The 15,953-nt window shown below is 46.0% G+C and overlaps 1 pseudogene; it reads left to right on the forward strand.

The window, feature by feature from the left end:
• Positions 1-15,180: 15,180 nt before the first annotated feature.
• On the forward strand, positions 15,181-15,654 carry LOC135362555 (10 kDa heat shock protein, mitochondrial-like; annotated as a pseudogene).
• Positions 15,655-15,953: the final 299 nt, after the last annotated feature.

Genomic DNA, 15,953 nt, shown 5'->3' on the forward strand with positions numbered 1-15,953 from the left:
GAATCTGCTTCTGAGAGCACGATCTTCCCCTTCTCATCCTTCTTGTGGGCTGAGAATCCTGACATCTAACCTTAGTAAAACTACTTCTAAATGAAGAGTGTATGTATTCTGATTTAAGGTCTTCCATCTGAGTAAAAACCATGTTTAGCTTCTTGTTTTTTTTTCCCCCAGTTCTCTTGTTGTTATGCGCCCCTCTATTTATTCCACACAGTATTTATCAAGTGGCTCTGGGTTAGATACTAGCGCAACGGTCCCCATTCTTGGCTGCACATTGGAATCGCCTGGAGAGCTTCAAACACTCCCAAAGCCAGGCTTCCACTTCCAGAAGATTCTGATATCACTGGTCCTGGGTCTGGCTTGGATGTGAGGGTTTTTAGAAGCTTCTCAGGTCGGGGCGCCTGGGTGGCTCAGTCAGTTAAGCGTCTGCCTTCGGCTCAGGTCATGATCCTGGGGTCCTGGGATGGAGCCCCCACATCGGGCTCCCTGCTCAGCGGGGAGTCTGCTTCCACCCTTCCCTCTGCCCCTCTCCCCACCTCCCTGTTTGTGCTCTCTGTTCTCTCTCATGCTCTCCCTCTTCATAAATAATTGCCTCATTAAAAAAAAAAAAAAAAAGCAGCAGCTTCCCAGGGGATTCTAGCATGCAGCCTGGCTAAAGAACCCACTTAAAGGCTAAGTGACCTCTTCAGAGGTCTTGAGTATCAATACCCTGTGTGAGCCCATCATCTTCCTCTCTCCACAGCACCTGACAACCGTTACCACCTCCGAGTTTAAATGACGTATAGAACACATGATTAGAAAGATTAATACCGGAAGAATCTGATATTATTGTGGACAAAAAACTTAATTGGTCATTAACTTGTAAGCAAATCTTGAAATTTAGGAAATCTGAGCTTCTTCCTAGAGCAGAATTTCATCTTGAGCTAGCGAGGGCACAGTTGTTCTCAACACTGCTTTCTTCTTCCTCTTCAGCACAGAGGTCTGATCGCAAAGCCCAAAGACAAGAGTTGTAATTCTAGCGAGCCGTTGCTCACGGTGTGACCTTGAGTAAGCTGCCGGTGTAGGCAGCCCTCCCTGCGACACCTGCTACATACAAGGGAAAAGTTACCCAGCAGTGAGCACACTTCCCAAGGTCACACTGCCAGAACACCGCGTTGCGATGCAACTCAGGTTGGGGATGATAGTCTACTAGAAAGGTGCTGTGCCGAAGTCCCACGGGTAGGAGGACATAGCTCTTAGAGCTCTGGGGAGGGCTAGTGGCAGGGATTAACACTCACAGTGCCAGAGGACCGCTCCATTTTTAGATGTCCAGGGCTGGGGAAAAAAAAAATCAGGAAGAGCCACGTTGCATCAAGACCATCCCCTTTTCCTCTCTCCACTCCTCCATCCTCAGACACAAGGCTTCCCCCCACCCACACACACACACAGCAGCTGTGGCTTCTGCAGAAGGGCGAGGCCTGATTTCCAGGACACAAATGGGGGCTGGGTGGGGGGGAGCCAGATGGCTCAGGAGAGGGTTCCTGAGACCTGAGGCAGAGGAGGTACTGATGGATCCACACAGGGTGGGGAGGGGGCACTGGGGAAGCAATGGGAGGAATGAAGTGTTCCCAGGAGGGGACACTGGCAGCCCCACGTGCACACTGCCCCCTTCCTCCTGCATCTCCTGACCTGCCCCAGCCCTCACACTGGGCTTCCGCCCTCCCACCCGCCACGCTCCCCAGGCTGCGGCCAGCCCATGACCACACCTAGTGGGAGTGCCCCGCCAGTCACGCCTGACACAGGGCTCCCCATCTGCCTGGCTGCACCCCTCCTCCTTTCCCCGCCCCCTTCCTCCTCTCCTTTCACAAGCGTCAGGAGTCCCACACTAAAGGCTCTCCCCACCTCCTCCTGCTCCTTGTCCCCTTTATCATTCACAGACATGTCCCCAAGAAATCTCTTCCACATCTCCTTCCATCTTGGTATTTGCTCCTGGAAGGACCCAAACTGACACAGACCCAATGGGATGTCCAAGCAATGTCTATGGAAGGCTATCCCAGTGTACATCTGAGGGGTCCTCTCCCAACTCATAATCATCCTTTTCCCACCGCACAAAACAAACAGATACCTCTCACCCACACAGAATCTTACTATGAACACCGCCCCAGGGTATTAAAAAGGTCCCAGCTGGCAAACCAAAAGGCAGTTTGGAAAATCAGCATTGGCCTCCTTCAATTAAGACATTCCTGTAGCTGAGGCCAAGGTTTTCCTTGACTTCCTTAGGGTCCCTAACAGGGTCTGAAAATTAAACTGATAGAGACAGATTAACAGGAGAAAAGTATACAAATGTATTTAATGTAAGTTTTATGTGACTTGGGAGCTTTCATAAGGAAATGAAGACCCAAAGAAATGGTTAAACCTGAGAGTTTTTATGTTGGGTTTGAAGAAGAGTGGACAGTCGTGGCAAGACAGGACAGGACAGAGTATGATCCAGTGTAAGAAACTGGGGACAGTTAGTGGGGCCTGTTTGTCCTGATTCCTCTGGCATCTCTCCCTCTGAAGAGAAGGATGCTCCTCTCCTCCAGGCAAATACAGGGGCGGCACCTCTCACGTGAGGGTCTATCACCTGCTTTGGGGAAAGGTTGGAGAGTCTTTCTTGCTCCTGCCATTTCTCAACTTCCTTCAACTTAAAATATTCAATATGTCAAGGTGCCTTATTTTGGAGAAGTGTGTCCTGAACCCCATCACAACGAACTTGCGATTGGTCCAGTCTTAAGTATATTGCTGTTAAGGGTCAAACCACAGCATAAGAACTGGGGTGTTTTGGCTTGTGCCATCATGTTCTTGTTTCAAATCTATTAAGGACTGGGGCAGCAGAAGTGGTGACAATTTTCATATACATATTTCCTGAAGTGGCCATGAGAAGGCCGCTCACAGACCTGCCACCCTAGGTGACTCTGTCAATCAAGGGTTCAGTGAAGTTACTGCTCCGAAAGCCATTAGCCACCCTGCACTCTGCCAACTACTGGGGGTGGCCGGGATCCTGAGACAGACGTGGTCCTGGGAGACCCAGCTCTGCCTCCAGAACTCTCTGATGGCCTTGCTGATCCTTTAGCGCCCACCTAGTACGCTTCTACCCACTCTCCTTCATGTGGCCTCAGAACTGCACTGTGGTCCAAAAGGTCTCTCTGCTTTCTCCAGAGCCACCTCTGCCTTGATTGTCTCTCATCCTGGTTTCCTCTAATAAAGTCTTTGCACGTTTAAGCCCATCTTGCATCTGCATCTTGGAGAACCCAAGTGACATACCTCACTTCTTACACCATAACCCACACTGACCCTGTTTGTCAAAGACTGCACTCCTCTTTACACAGAGGCCCATGAGGGCAGCCAAGCCTTATTGTCACCCAGGCTCCATGTTCTTGGTAGGCTCCAGGCCTCAGCTCTCCATCTCTCTCACCTGTAGGAGTTGGAAATGCAAGGTTGCCTTTGTGGAGGACACAGGGTAGCAGGATGATATGAATTAAAAAATAAAGTTGGGCTTTTTCTGGCAGAAAGCAAGTCTGATTTGGCTGACTGACATGATGGTGAGGACTGGACTTGTCATTTGGATTACATGGCAGACATTTTCTATATATGGAATGAGCTAAACCTCCAACTCCCAGATTTTGAAAAAGAACAAAAACAAAAACAACTCCCCGTGTTTAAGCATGCAGTGTAAAAATTATATATTTTAAGTACATTGTTAAGCAAGAATTGAAAGTAATGATATTTCCATTTTTCCAACCTTTTCTGAGTATGATAGGAATAAAAATAGGCTCCCAAAGTAAAAGTAACTGGTATAATTAAGAGTAACTTGGTAAATCTTGGAGAAACTTTTTGGTGTACTTCCCAGAGCGTCAGAAAAATGCATGACTTTAATGACTAGGTACCAAATCCTTTTGCAAGTCAAATGGTTTCCAATTCTCTGCCTTGAGCAAAACTGAAGGAATATTTAACTGAACTGTCAACTGATATATGAGAAATATGATTTTTGGCATATGCCTTAGAAGGCACTCAAGGAATTGAGTGTGACCACAATGAGATAAATCCTCTGCTCCTACCTACTTATTTATGTAAGCTAGCCTTTACCAGCACTTGAATCTATGCAGTGAAGGATAAGAATACAATTGTGGCTAAACCCGGTGTGCATGAGTTCACTGGAAGAAAACACACATGCCCCTTCCCCTAGCTCATTGCGATATGCGTTTCAAATGCAATTTTACTTTTCTGTCATCATTCCAATCTCTGCCTCCCTCTTCATATTGTCTTCTCCTTTGTGTGTGTCCAGTCTACCTCTGCCTCCCTTTATCAGGATAACTGTGATTGCCCGTAGAGCACAGATAATCCAGGATAATCTTCCCAGCTCAAGATTCTCTCTCTCTTTTTTTTTTAAAGATTTTATTTATTTGAGAGAGAGAGAGTGAGAGAGAGCATGAGAGGGGAAGGGGGTCAGAGGGAGAAGCAGACTCCCCACTGAGTGGGGAGCCCGATGTGGGACTCGATCCCGGGACTCCAGGATCATGACCTGAGCCAAGGCAGTCGCTTCACCAACTGAGCCACCCAGGCGCCCAAGATTCTCTCTTTTTTTAAGACTTTATTTGAGAGAGAGAGAGAGAGAGAGCATGAGTGGGAGGTTGGATGGGGCAGAGGGCGAAGAAGAAGCAGACTCCCCACTGAGCAGGGAGCCCGACTCAGGGCTTGATCCCAGGACCCTGGGATTATGACCTGAGCCAAAGGCAGATGCTTAACCAACTGAGCCACCCAGGCACCCCTCAAGATTCTTAACATAATCACATCTGCAAAGACCCCTTTTCCAAATAACGTAACAATTACAGGCTTGGGGGATTAGGACCTCATATCTTGGGAAGCCATTATGCAGTCTACCATGCCTGGTGAAGTGACGTTAACCTGGTTGTAATAAGCTGTCCACTAGTAACTGAAGCTTATCCACTGTATGGCCCTGGTCAAGGCATTCCCTTGTGGGCTTGGCCTCTGCGTTCCTAAATGTGTCATGCTACCTCTAACTACCAATAACACTCCACTTGGTGGCCCCTCAGACTCCGGCTGTCTGCCTGAGATCGGAATCTGGAGAAAATGTTCCAGCCACTTGTTTTCAGAAGGAGGTGTGGATGGAAATAGGACAGTGGGTTCCAGAACTTGGTCTGGGAAGGAATGATGTGGGTCCACAAGGGGAAAAAGGGGGACTCATTAATCAAACACTGCTCGATGCCAGGTGTAGCATTTTATAATGGCAAGGGGTTCTTTGGAAGCCCTGGTGTCCTCAGAGGGCTTCTGTGTGGAAGTGCCACAATTTTCTAGGCCATAGGACAACTCTTAAAGGGGCCCACTTGGGCAGAACAATCTGGGGAGAAAAGAGGGAAGAATGAAACAGGGAGAAGCAGGGAGGAGCATGAGCTCCTGCTTGTTTTTTGGATGAGCATGAGCTCCTGCTTGTTTTTTTGGATGGTGTTGGAGAAGAAAACCAAATAATGAGATAGACAGGTTGCAAAATCTTGATGGAGAACCTATGCTTCTTAACAGAGCATCTATGTGGTGCTTCTAATTGATCGATCTGAGGTGTAGTTATTCGATGCAATGCTGCAATTATTTATTCAGTGTCTTTCAGAACAGCCACTAAAATGGGCTGCTATTTTTGGAAGTGTCTCTGTGAGTACCCTGCGTGTGGCAAGCCCCCATTAAATATTTGTTAATGTGTTGGTGTTTCAATTCGGGAAAGTACGTAAAGCATTTTTAACTTCGGGTAGCTGGTCGATTCTAGATTTCATTCCATCCTGGGCTCCGCTGCACTAAGAACTCTGTGACTCTAATTTGGACGGCTTTGCGTTGTATGTGGATTAGCACTTGACCTCTTCTGAACCCACACTGATGGTGGATAAAGGGTTCTCTTTGGGTTGAGGAGCATATTTGTGGCATCTAGTCCATTCTGGGGCAATCAAATAATTCAAATAAATGACTGTGTGCTTTTCTTCCTTACTCATTCTTTTTACTTATTTATTTTCTTAACCCTTCTAAGCCATTTTGGCTTTTCTTATTATCCAACCCCCCCGCCCCATGCACAGAGCGTGCTGTCCCTCATAAGTTGGTGCCAGCTGTAATACAACTAATAACAGTTTCCTCTTGAGAGTCCGTGGGGTATTAAATATTAAGGGTCCTCTGGCTGCAAGTGTCCGGGTACTATTTTAATCATGGTGGAGCTGGGAAAACAGTGACCTACTGCAATCCTTCTAGAACAGAAGAGAACCCGGGGCCCTCCAATCACAGGGAGTGCAGAGTCACATTCGGGGCTGGCTCTGGCCCTCACTTACCACATGACGTCTCTGCCCGTGGGACTGACCCCCCGCAGTTTTCTTTGCCTGGAGCTGGGTGCCTCACCGTTCTACCAGACTACCGTCACCTGCACCTCCGGGTCGACCCTTCATGCCATTCCTCCTCTGAGTCTAGTGTAGATTCCCTGGCTGCATCCCCCACGCTCTTATTACCCCCCAGCCCACTCAGGGATGCATTTATCTGGGTACCTAATAAGGCAGGTGGTGTGCCACCTGCTGGGCATGCGGGGTGAAAAGAAGAATGCCTGTCCTCATTTGGGGGAGGGGGTACTGAGAGAACAGACACGGTAGAGTTCAGCCATGATAAGTGCACCGGAGGAAGAGTGGGGCATGACGAGGAATGCCCTAAGGACATAATGGGCTGACCCCAGACCTCAGGTCCCACCTGAGGAGGTGGGAGCCCTGTGACCATTCTTGCCCAGGGACCACGGCTCTTGCTCTGACACTTTTATTAAATACTATGTATGAGGTCCACCACGTGCCAGCATGTGATATGGCTCTTCTCCCAACCCTGAGCCTTGCCGATCCTAGATGCGTCTAGCCTGTGGTGGGCATGGGCTTTGTATTAGGATCAGGCACTTCTGGGAATTTAGATTTCCTGACAAGGTTCAGTTACTGCGAGCAGGCTGTGGTGGTGATTAAGGAATCCACTTGGAAGCAGGAACAGGAAGCCTGTGTGTGAACATAAATTGTGGTGGGTTCTCAGTTTCTCTTTCAATGAACCCTGAAAACATGGCGGCCAGTGGCCCTGCCTATGCTCTACAACTCTAGCCCTGACCACAGCTAACAGCACTACAGAGAAGAGACAAAGTAAACACCCCACGGAGTGGGGCTAGAGGAGTCAGTTTTCTGGATGCAGTGCATTGGGCCAGAAGGGGTGCCCATCCCAAGGTGGGCCAATCAGAATATTTCTCCAGGGTTTCCCAGGTTAGAGCTAGGGAGAGGATCCAGCAGTCAGGTCCCAGCTGTCCGGAGAAACCCAGTCTGCAGTCGGAGAAAGTAAGAGAGAAGGAAATTGTGAAGAAGCACAGATAGAATTGGGAGAGAGTAAACAATTATTCCTGGTGTTATTGAAATCCCTGGTTCTAGGTGTTTCTGAGGCCCAGAAGGACCCCCTACTCTTACTATGACTTGTTCAATTCTTTTTTTTTTTTTAAGATTTTTATTTATTTATTTGAGACAGAGAGAATGAGAGAGAGAGAGCACATGAGAGGGGGGAGAGTCAGAGGGAGAAGCAGGCTCCCTGCCGAGCAGGGAGCCCGATGCGGGACTCGATCCTGGGACTCCAGGATCATGACCTGAGCCAAAGGCAGCCACTTAACCAACTGAGCCACCGAGGCGCCGACTTGTTCAATTCTTAAAAAAAAAAAAAAAATCCTTCTTTTTCTCTAAACTGAATTGGATTGGGTTTTTGTCACTTAATATCCCAAAGAGCCCAGACAGGCATGGATTATCTGCTGCAGGGCAAGAGACAAGGCCAGAACCCCACACAGCTCCCGGCAATGACACCAAAGACAGTGACACAAGGCAGCAGGGTCTCCCCATGTCAGCAATTATTATTTCATAGGGTTTTTTTTTTAAGATTTATTTATTTATTTGAGAGAGAGAGAGAGAGAGTGGAGGGGGAGGGGACAGAGGAAGAGGGAGAGAATCTCAAGCAGACTCCCTGCTGAGCGTGGAGCCCGATGTGGGGCTTGATCACAGGATCCTGAGATCATGACCTGAGCCAAAATCAGGAATCAGCTGCCACCCAGGCACCCTGGTAATTATTATTTCAGAGAAATTATTTGAAGATATTATTTTGAGCAAACTAGTATCTCACAAATATCCAATGTTGACCTTCATATTTTTATTATAATGCTAATTCAACACAATTTAGCAAATATTTCTTAAGCATTTATTAAGCATCTAGAACATAATCCTGTTCCAGGATCCTGAGAGAAGGCAATGGCCAAAAAAGACAAAAATCTCTATCCCCCATTCTAGTTGGGGATAAATAACCTTGAACATGCACAAACACATACCTAATCTCTTTTATTTCCTTTTGCTTTTAACTCTTAATGTAAACTCCATGTAAACTATAAAACCAAAATGCACTTACAGATTTTCAAAAAGCTACAAAGTTGATTCAATTAACAGCACAACTTCATGTGGCAAATTAAATTATTGTGCTAAACCTAAATTGATTTCATTGGGTTTAAAGATATAGCCTGAAATCTGGATCTATATTTAATCTTTTCCTGTGTTTTAACCTCAATAATGCTAATGATTAAGGGTATCATAAAGAATTACATAAATATGTTCAAGACTTTGCTTTTTAGGATTTAAGACTTCATACTTTTACCAAATTGTCTTGCAAGCAGACTTCAAATGCCAGTTTTGGTCACAGGTCACCTGATTAGTCTGTAAAACTATCTTAGCCATTCAAAGATAAGGCTAGTCAGCTTGGATTATTAAACTCAGCATCGAACGGATAGCTTCTCCATATATTATTGGTACTAAGAACACAAAATATTTCTCTCTTTCTAGTTACTACCACAGTTATTCCTAATGAACTGTTTTGACAATTGATATGCATAAAGAGGTACCAGAAGCATCTTAGCATGTGATTATGATCATTGTTAATACTTAGCAAGTACTGGGAGCTGTTCTAAATGAGTAAATCAACTCAGCCAAGCCTCCAAGAACCCTCCAAAACAGATCCTTCTGCCAGGCTCACTTTACAGATGAAGGGAAACTGAGACCCAGGAAGGTTAGCTAATTTGCCCAAGATCAGACCTAGCGTAAGTGACAGAGCTGGGATTTGAATCCAGGCAAGTCTGGCTCCAGAGGCTCCAGTCCAAATACCCCCATGATCCTGCCATTGAGTGTGTGTAATCATAATCTGGGATGATGATTACACTTGTGCCCTGTCCTGACTCCATTCCCTCACCAATTCTCTCTCTTGGAACAACTGAGAAACGTCCATTTACCCATCAAAGCTTTCTGCCATTTGGCTTCTTGGGCTAGAATAGATAAAAGATGCCATTGCACATTCTGCACTAAACTCACATAGATCAAGGATCAACGAACTATGACCCATGGGCTAATAAGCCTTTGTAGTAGTTTGTTGGGGGCTGTCATTTAAAAAAAAAAAGATTACAGATTGAATGGCTTAAATAACAGAAATGTATTTTTTCACGGTTCTGGAGGCTACAGATCTGAGAGCAAAGCATCAGCAGTGTTGGCTCTCCTGAGAGCTACGAGGGAAGAATCTGTTCCCAGCCAATCTCCATCTTCTCTTTATCTTCATACTATTTTCCTTCTGTGTGTGTCTCTGTCCAAATTTTCTCTTCTTATAAAAGCTGTAGTCATACTGGATTAGAGCCCATCCTAATGATCTCATTTTAATTTATTTACCTCTTAAAGACCCTATCTTCAAATATGGTCACATTCTGAGGTACCGGTGGTTAGGATTTTGACGTGTGAAATTTTGAAAGGACACAATTTGAAACCTTCATTGTTTTAAGCTACTGAGATTTGGGGGTGTCTGTTACCACAGCATAACCCAGACTATCCTGACGAATACAAAAAAAAAAAAAAATCACATGTAGACTAGAAATGACAGCATTGTCTGTCCATATTTATGGCCCTATTAAAAACCACACTAGGGACTTTACTGGGAAAAAAAGAAGTTACATGCATTACAGGCATGAATAGATTAGCCCACAGAAGTATTCTTAGAGCTGAAATATTATTTTTTCTCCATTCCAGGAAGCTAAAGACTAGGGAAGATAAATGTCTCTTTCTGGCCAATAGGAAAGTCCTAGATCCAGGATGACTCCCAGTCACATGCTCATTCCAGCCAGCTTGGCCGCTTTCCTGCCTCATTGGGATCCAAGATGGCAGCCAGCGCCAGTCACCAGGGCAGCATTTCTTCCCCTCAGGCCAGACCTGTCAGTGACTCAGCAGAGCCTGTCCAGCCTTGACAGTTATGAACTTGGAATGCCTCTTGCTCACCTAGATGTTATCATCTGACTTGTGACAGATTAATTCCTTAATCATCTGTTTGAGTTTTTCCACTTGATATTAAACCTCTCATCCTATTTCCTCATGGTTGTGAGACTGTCAGAGAGCAAAGAGGTGGTTTACATCTTCTCCAGGGGAGGTCCTTCAGACTGAGAGGAGTTTTCTGGGGAGGGAAAATACCCTCTGTCATAGTTTCCTGTGACTGCTGTAACAAATTATCACAAACTTGGTGACTTAACATGAAAGAAATGTATTCTCTCACAGTTCTGGAAGAACTGAAATCGAGGTGTCAGCAGGACCACATGTCCTCGGAGAGTTCTGGGGGGAATCCTTCCTTGCCTCTTCCTGTTCTGGGGGCTCTCAGCCATTCCCTGGCTTCCTTGGCTGTGTCACTCTAGTCTCTGCCTGTCTTCACATGGCCTTCTCTGGAGTCTCAAAGCTCCCTCTGTCTCTCTCTTAGAAGGATTCTTGTCATTGGATTTAGGGTTCCCCTGGATAACGCAGGATCATCTCATCTCAGGATCCTTAACGTATTTACGTATGCAAAGCCCCTTCTTCCAAATAAGGTCATACCAGGAATTAGGAGGGAATCAGCATTCAGTTCACTCCACTTTCTCTGTGTCGTGTCATGAAAACTTCCTCCAAGGACAAGTGTGGAACGTAAATGAAGGCTGTGCTCTGCCTGTTTGCCCCTTTCTTCCTGGTTTGTCTCCTCTTTGCCTCCTTCTGCTTCTGCCTTCTCTCCACAGCCAAGGACACTAATGCTCACTGACTAATTGAGTCTAAAGTTTTAGGGGATTCATATGCGCTTCCTCCCAGATATTGGCAGCTTAAATTTGAATAATAGAGGGCACCATGCTGCACCAGTGCAAAATGTTCTTATAAAATGTTGGATGTTGGTGAGGGATATATTTCTGGATGGAAAGAGGGAAACGGAGTGGGAGGATTCCTTCCAATGGGTGCATTGGAAGTCTATCAGATTCTATCATCACATTAATTTCTGGGACACACTCAGCACACTGGTCAAATGTGGGCTTAGGTCTAAGTTGGGAGGGTATGTGTGAGTGTGTGTGTGTGTGTGTGTGTGTGTGTGTGTGTAGATACGATAGAATTACTACCCAACCTCAACAAGCTAGATTTCTGAAACCAGGAAAATTAAACCAAACAAGGATAATACTAATACTGTCATTTATTTAACATTTACAACTGGCTAGGCACTGTAAGGTTTCTTATCCATTTTCCCAGTTTGATTTCCCAAATCAGCTATACATGTTCAGGATGGGCCCAACCTGTTTAAAAGTGGTTCTTGGGGTGCCTGGGTGGCTCAGTCGGTTAAGCATCTGCCTTCGGCTCAGGTTGTGATCCCAGGGTCCTGGGATCGAGCCCTGTGTTGGGTTCCCTCCTGGGCAGGAGCCTGCTTCTCCCTCTGCCTCTGCCCATCCCCCCCACTTGTGCGCGCACACTCTCTCTCTCTCTCAAATAAATAAATAAAATCTTAAAAAAAAAAGTGGTTCTCATGGGGCACCTGGCTGGCTCAGTCGGTAGAACATGCAATTCTTGATCTTGGGGTTGTGAGTTCAAGCCCTGTGTTGGGTGGAGAGATTACCTAAAAATAAAATCTTAAACAAATTTAAAAAATAAATAAAAGTGGTTCTTATGAAGAAAATGTAAAGGTTTCGGTCAACCACAGGCTTAGTCAATGAGTAACATCATCACTATGTATGGCTGCAAAAGGGGGACAAAAATTAAGACTGTTTTCGTGACACTTTAGTGCCCAGATTGAGGGTGGCAAAAAGACCCAATGTAGCAAGAAACCCCCTCTTATACCTCATTAACTGAGCTCAAGGTCTTGAGGAACACAAGATAAAGGAAGTGTCTTCCAAGGTCACAGCCACTTATTTGTGGACAGAATATCTTCATTCAATCCTGGAGGAGGCTTGAACATTCTAGGAGCAAAGCTCGAATCTCTCCCTTTGGCTCTCTCTCCCTCCATACACCATGACCCAGGAAGAGCCACCTCTACCTTGACCCTTAACCTTGACTTCCTCCTGGGCACCCCAAAGGCCTCCTCCCACCAGCATGGCCCAGCCCCCAGAGTTATCATCCTCCTACTGCAGAACAGCTGCACCCCTTCTTGCTTGAGTCTGTCATCACCATGAGCCTCTCCAGGACGAGGACCAATGGAGATGGAACAAATGAAGGAAGAAGTAAAGCTTGTAGGCCAATATTTGAAGAGATGCAAACGAGAATAGGGGCAGGAACTGGCCCCCAAGCAAGTGCAAACAGCTGGAGGAAATGGAGATGTTTAACTTAGAGAAGACCTTGGGGGTCCCATAAGCATACCATCTGGGTTCCAGACTATTCTCCATGCTTTGTCTACATTGTGCTTACTTACTTTGACCTTCACAGGAACCTTCTGAAAACTCAATGCCCCTCTTTAAAGAAAAACAAATCAAGGCAAGGAGAGTTTCGGTAACTTATGTGAGGGCCAATAGATAAGTATGTCAAGGCCAGCGCTCCACCTGGGGACGTCTAACTCCACTGTAGCACCATCAAGAGGGAGAAAGCAAAGAGATGTATTATGTTGCACACCAGAAGATAAATGTAAGAGCAAAGGGCCAACATTCCAGGGAGGCAGATTGTTGGCTCAGTGTAGGGAAGGATTCGGTAACAATTAGAGTTTCCTAGTAAGGAGTGGGCAGCCCTGCGGCTCCCTGAGGCTCCCACCAAGGAGTCTCCAAGCAGAAGTTGGGCGACCATCTGCCGTGGATATAATAAGGAATTCTGCCCTGGAGTGAAGGTTGGGCCAGGGGAACTTGATGAGAGGATATATGTGCACTAACTGATTCTAGGCAGTTCTAAAAAAGCCTGACATTCTAAGATTCCCAAAACCTGACAAACTTGCTTGCAATATAAAATCCCTAACAGTCAATGTCTTCCGCAGCTTACCATCTAAACCAGAGAAAAGCAGTTGACCACTTTCATTTCCTGGGCTGCTTCTCCTATTCTCTCTCTCATTTAGGATTACTTTTTCACTCTCTGTATTTTCTTTTCCTTTACTATACACGGAAGAACAATAGCGTACTTAAACTCTCATTGGAGCATTCCTGAGACATGAATAAGCCCGAATTCTCCATTCCCATAATGAATGATTCCATGTGTGCCAAGTATCAATTCATATGCTTTATTCCTCAGTGATAAGCTTTTGGTTTCTCAGGCTGTGTATTCTGTAAACCTGGTATAAGAACTTCCTGGCATCCTCTGCTTCATGATCATTCTCCATTTCTCATTATTTTAACAACCTCATTCTGGATGCCTAAGAACACTGACTTGGGGAAAAGGCAATCTGAACTCAGTAGTAAAGATATGACAAGCGCGGGCGCCTGGGTGGCTCAGTCGGTTAAGCGACTGCCTTCGGCTCAGGTCATGATCCTGGAGTCCCTGGATCAAGTCCCGCATCGGGCTCCCTGCTCGGCTGGGGGTCTGCTTCTCCCTCTGACCCTCTTCCCTCTCGTGCTCTCTGTCTCTCATTCTCTCTCTCAAATAAATAAATAAAATCTTTAAAAAAAAAAAAGATATGACAAGCGCTAACCCTTCCCTAGTACCTACAGTGTGCCGGGCACCATGTGGAGCACTTTCAATATACTAGCTTATTTCATATTTGTAACTGCCCTGTGAGGTTGGTATTATTCTAATTACCCCCATTTTAAAGATGAGGAAGTAGAGGCATGGGGAAGTTAAGTAATCTGCAAGGAGTGGGACTAGGATTCAAATCAGGGCAGTTGGGTCCCATGATCCCCATCCTTCATCCACACTATCCGGCTTCCAGCTGTGGACCCACGGACGGCCGAGAGAGACCCTGGGTGAGTTGCCTGCATCACCAAGCTGTGGCTTGTCTGTGCCTTGTCTGTGCCACGCAGGACTGTTCAGGAACTTGGCAACCTCCAGCCCCGAGGTTCTAGGAAGCAGCATTTCCAGGCTGCTACACAGGGTCCGCATGAGGCTCTCCGTCTACCCAGGAGCCAGCCAAGAACCCTCAATTCACCTGATGCGAGAGACTCATTAGTCTGTTTTCAGAACTCTCCAGGCATAAAAATGACCTTCTTAGACTAAGAAATCTATGTCGGGGTGTGGCTTTTTTCTCTGTACCAGCTACAACTCATTTCCCTCATTCTTACGTGCCGCTGGAAACACCCTCCACATCCTAAAAATTATTTATTTTTTTAAAAAGATTTTATTTGTTTGACTGAGAGAGACACAGCGAGAGAGGGAACACAAGCAGGGGGAGTGGGAGAGAGAGAAGCAGGCTTCCCGCAGAGCAGGGAGTCCCATGCGGGGCTCAATCCCAGGACCCTGAGATCATGACCTGAGCCAAAGGCAGATGCTTAATGACTGAGCCACCCAGGCACCCCTAAAAATTGTTTATTAGAATTTCCTAACTTCCATTCAACGAAGTATACCATTAATCATACACTTTAGATTCATGTATTCATTTACCCAATGCACATTTATTGAGTGCCTAGAGGGGGCCAGGCAAGGTGACAAGGGCTCTGTGTTTATATATTTAGATTTTGGTGAAATCTGATTTTGACCGCTGTCTTAGGGTTATGCTAGCTGCCCTATCAGATGCGTCTCCATGTTTTAACACCTTAACAGACAAAAGTTGATTTCTTATTCAGATAGAATGTAGAACCGGATGTTCGAATGGCCCGAGGGTTGGACTGCGGGTCTCCTTCCAGCGGGGGGGGGGGGGGGGGGGGGGGGAGGGGGGGGGCAGCTCCAGAGCAGAGTCTGAACTGCGGCGGCCAGAGTCATGGCAGGGCAGGCGTTCAGAAAGTTTCCTCCCCTCTTTGACCGAGTTTTAGTTGAAAGGAATGCAGCTGAAACTGTAACCAAAGGAGGTATTATGCTTCCAAAAAAATCTCAAGAAAAAGTGTTGCAAGCAACAGTAGTAGCTGTTGGATAGGCTCTAAAGGAAAGGGTGGAGAGATTTAACCAGTTAGTGTGAAAGTTGGAGATAAAGTTCTTCTCCCAGAATATGGGGGCACTAAAGTAGTTCTAGAATGACAAGAATTATTTCTTATTTAGAGATGGTGATATTCTCGGGGAGTATGTGGACTGAAATCATTATTAAAATGGCATGAAGTGAAGCTGCCCATTCCAGTGAAGTTGTGAAATCTTTCATCATGTAAATAATTTTCATGTCTCTCTTTTATAATACACTAATGGTATCCAAACTAATGATATCCAGTGTCTCTAAAATTTAGTTTTAGTGTACTGATATAAACATTAGCAAATAAAAATGCATAAATGAAAAAAAAAAAGAATGTAGAACCGTTTCTGACCCAGGTTCTTTCCCTCTTGGGGCTCCACCCTCCCTGGGGCATGAGAGTCATTTCCACTCAGCTCCCTGATAGGAAATGAGCCAGAGTAGAGAGCCAGGTCCTACTCACCTTTGCCCAGAAGTGACACTCATCTCCTCTATTTATACTGGTGAACATCTAGATGTGAGGTCTGGGGTGGGTGGTTAGGGGTGGGTGCTGAGAAATGTCACCCTCGCTTGGCAGCCTCTTCCCAGAGGGCAGC

Source organism: Mirounga angustirostris, unplaced genomic scaffold, assembly GCF_029215605.1.
Source record: "Mirounga angustirostris isolate CCGP_5_RB_7025 unplaced genomic scaffold, mMirAng1.0.hap1 SCAF_14, whole genome shotgun sequence".
Taxonomy (NCBI): Eukaryota; Metazoa; Chordata; class Mammalia; order Carnivora; family Phocidae; genus Mirounga; species Mirounga angustirostris.